This window comes from Haliaeetus leucocephalus, unplaced genomic scaffold (genome assembly GCF_000737465.1).
Source record: "Haliaeetus leucocephalus isolate CR32 unplaced genomic scaffold, Haliaeetus_leucocephalus-4.0 Scaffold848, whole genome shotgun sequence".
Taxonomy (NCBI): domain Eukaryota; kingdom Metazoa; phylum Chordata; class Aves; order Accipitriformes; family Accipitridae; genus Haliaeetus; species Haliaeetus leucocephalus.
Window position 1 is genome coordinate 5332428 of NW_010973284.1, and position 3957 is coordinate 5336384.

A 3957-nucleotide genomic window follows, 5' to 3' on the forward strand; every position below is an offset into this window, starting at 1 on the left:
CGGCATCGGCACCCCCCCCCCTTCGCAGAGGGCTGCCCCCCGGCTGGAGGTACCTGGCTTTCCCCCTGCGGGGGGAGAGGCTGCCTCCCCCCGCCCGCTCCGCTGAAGCGATTAAGATTTCTTTCCCCTCCCTCGGGAAGCCCCAGCCCGAGTCTCAGCCAAACCCGGGGGACATCAGCCAGCGCCAAAGGCCCGGGGGACGGAACCCGGATTTTTAATTTTTAGCTCCAGCAAGGGGTGGGGTGGGAGTGGGGAGGCGCGAATTTTTGCATGTGTGCGCTTTTTTTTCTTCTTTCTGTGTGTCTGTGTGCGTGCGTGTGGATAGGCACAAGCTCTCAGAGAAAAGAAATTTTAGAGTAACAACTAAAGGCTTTCTTGTGCAGTTATTTTAAGGGCTTTGTTCGGTGCCTGAAGGGGGATGCGCCCATTTGTTCGGGAGGGGATTCATCACATGCCCCTTTCATGTGAACCAGAGGTTAACAACCTAATGAGCACTTGGTGAAGAGATGAAGCGTGTAAAGAGCCCGATTTTCCCAAATCCTGGGCTGCTGTCTTGGGGATGTGCTACTCTAACCTCTGCCGGGCTAATAGTCTCAGCACTTCCAGCGGGGAGGCCCCGGGAGGCGACCGGGTCCAGCAGCGCTCAGGCAGGGCAGCAGCAGCGACACAGCCCGTTTCCAATACCCCACCGGGGAGCCGGGGGGGCCCGGCCCCGCCGCTACATATGTTGGGTCAAGTCTCCCCATTGTGAGCGTGTAAAAAGGTGTAAAAACTCAATCATCTGTAGCTTTTTTAAAGGGAGGGCTTACCCTGGATTTGTTGCATAATGGATTGTTAAAAAAGTAGAGGGTTGAATTAAAACTGTTCCCTAGTCACTTTTAATTAGGCCGCTCTATTTAATTAGCAAAGTTGAAACATGCAATTAAAATTAGCTCAGTTTAGCACATATTAAAGGAAATGGGGGACGCGGCTCCGGCTCGTAGGAAAGCGAGTCGGAGGAGAAATGGCGGAGAAGTTTGAGTCGAAGCGAAATGACTCCGGAGAGGTAATTCAGCGAGCGGCCATCTGTCAGAGGACCCGCCGGCCTGCCCTTAATTACGAACCCGCTCCGAATGGCTCTGGAACGACCGGTCCCCTCCCCACCGGTGCCGCTGGATGGAGCAAAGTGCTTCCAGAGGCCGCCGGGGGGGGGTATTTGGGGGGGGCTGTTTCCTAAAAGCCCGCTGCTGGGACCTGCCCCGGCTCCGGCCGCTGCCCCGGGGGGCTCAGGCACCCCCGGTCGGCGGGTGCGGGTCCCTGCGGGGCGGAGAGGAGCCCACGCGGGAATGTGTGGAGCCCCGATTTCTCCCGTGCCGCCTTCCACAAATCTCGCTCCCTTGCCTCTTTTCCTCCCCCACTGGGAGCCGGGAAATCGAGTTAATCGTGTTTCAAATACTTGGGAAGTGCGGGCTAACGGGAGCTCCGTCCACCTTTCCCCGCTCCGGGATCTGAGGAGGTTGCCTGGACTGGGAGGAATGTGCCTTTTTCTTGGTGGAGGGGGGGTAGGAGGAGGGTAATTTTCATTCTTGTAATATTGGTTTGGGGATAATTACTTTTAATGTCAAAAAGATTTAGTTTAATATCATCTCTATTAGGCTGCTGGGCGGATAATTAAAAGTGAAGATGATAGCAGCAGGGAAACAGATGGCATTTGCTTACTTTGATTCAGTAGGTAAATAATGAAAAAGTCAATGGCAAACCCCCTAGAACAATTGAAACCTTAAAGAGCACTAACATTAGCAGGTACTTACAAACTGTCTTCCGCTAAGAACGAGATGAAAATACACTAATCAAGAACTATATTTCTCTGGGATGCTTCCGGGCGCTGCCTCCGGGCGTGCGTGTCTGCCTTCCCCTCCGTGGCAGCCAATAGACGGGCTCTTTTTAATTAAGATTTTACTACTGTAATTGGGGGAAGATGCAGCAGCACCGTTGCATGCAGCCCTCTCAAACTTTTGCACGGGAGCAGCGATACGTGGGCAGCCTTTGGGTGAATCGATGGGAGTGAGGAGAGAAATAAACACCCGGGAAATCGGGTTTGCTTAAAAATAAATATTAAAAAAAAACAGAAAACAAACCCCAAACCCAAGCCTCGTGTTTTATCGAGCTGACCCAGACGTGAGCGCTGAGTCGTGGGCGCCGACTTCGTGCGTGTCTGGAGGCTGCCAGAGTCAAACACGTAGCGGGGATAATTAAGCAGCAACCCGGGCACCACGCAAGGAACCGCGGCGTTGCTTTTTCATTCCTCTAAGGCAATAATGTCGCTTTTTCACGCGTCTGGAGGGCGCGGGTTGCCCAAACCGGGGGCGACGCTGCGCCCGGGAATCTCTGGCTCTGTCCACCCACCCCCGTGGGGGTCCGCGGGGCCGGCACCCGCCTGCGCCCGGGCACTCGCCGTGGGGGGACCCGCTCGCCCCGGGCCCTGGAGCAGCCCAAACCGGGGCTGCTCCTCCGGGGCCCGGGGAGCCCTTTTGGTGGGGGGGCGGGGGGGGGAAGCGAGGAGCTGGGTCCACGGGCCGGCTCTTCTCGTGGGTTTGACGGCGGTGGTAGGAGCTCCCAGAAGACAAGCTGGGAGCGAGACGAGTCTCGGGGGCTTTAAAGTTGCATTTCGCTGCGTTTGGAGGAATGAATTTCTCCTTTCCTCGTAATCTCGCGGCGTCCCGCTCCGGTTCCCCAGCGCACCCACCCGTGCAGCGGGCTACTCTGTGGGTTCCTAAAACACCGACCCCCCCCCAAAGGAAGACACAAACGCAGGGATGTACATGAAGATTTTATTGTGCCTCCTCGAACAGAAATGAATTGCGGTAGGACAGAAGGGAGGAAAGCAACGACAACCCCCCCACGCTGCCTCCCGTGCACTCTCACACCCCCCCAGGGCTCTGGCAGGCCGGGACGACGCTGGAGAAAGAAGCCCTTAGCCCATGGCAAACCCTGGCCCCGGCTTTGCTGGTCCGGGCTAACTCACAGCCAAGTTGTGTTTTGTTTGAATAAAATCTGTGAAATGCGCGCACTGTTTGGCTAGGATCGCGGGGAAAGCTTCCAAAGGCAAATAAGGACAGGGGAGAAACGATTGTTATTAAAATATCAAATCAGTGAAAAGTGAGACTCCGGGGTTCTCCTTTTCTAAAGGCACTTTGTAAGAAAACAACACCACAAAAAAAAAAAAAAGCGGGGGGGGGGGTCCCGTTTGAAAGTGCCCCCTTCAGCGACCAGAGCCGGCTAGAGGAAAGAGCAGAGTCTCTCGTAGCCCGGAGGAGTGTGCCGAGCCCGGAGAAGAGGCCTCGGCCCTGGGCTCAGGAGTGACCCCGGCGAAGACCGGCGTTTTCCCGGGAGCGGCGGGGCCGCGGGAGCGGAGCGGCGGCTTCGCCTTCGGCCCCCGCCGCCGCCGCCGCCCGCCCTTGCGGGGATGGTGAGAAAGAAGCGGAGGGTGGGAAACCGTTAAACGCTCCTGATACATCGGGGGAGATTTTGGCAAACGTTCCCGGGACTTGCGGAGTCCTGGGGCTGCGTTACATATTCTTGCAATAAACTTTTTTCTTCTTTTTTTTTAATAAAACTCGGCTATTTCGATGTTGGATTGATACTGAGCGTAACATTTAAAAAGCAGTATATGGTTAATTGTTTTGGATGAGGGGGTGCCTGTAGTGCTGACTCGGGGTAAACATCAGAAAGAGGCACTGGGTGTTTATGTGCACAGCGCTAGGACATTGTGTCCCAACTCTTCCTATAGTCACTGGGGGACGTGCTGCATGGGCTTACGGGAGCTATATGTAACGCCTTGGGATAGAGATGCTACACGTTATGTGGTCAAACTTCTACACCGCCGTTTGCAACATCACTAACGGCACGAGGCCCTGAACAGAAATCACCGCATTTCACTGCCTGGTTAATAACCCACTGCTGTTTGTTTTGTTTTTT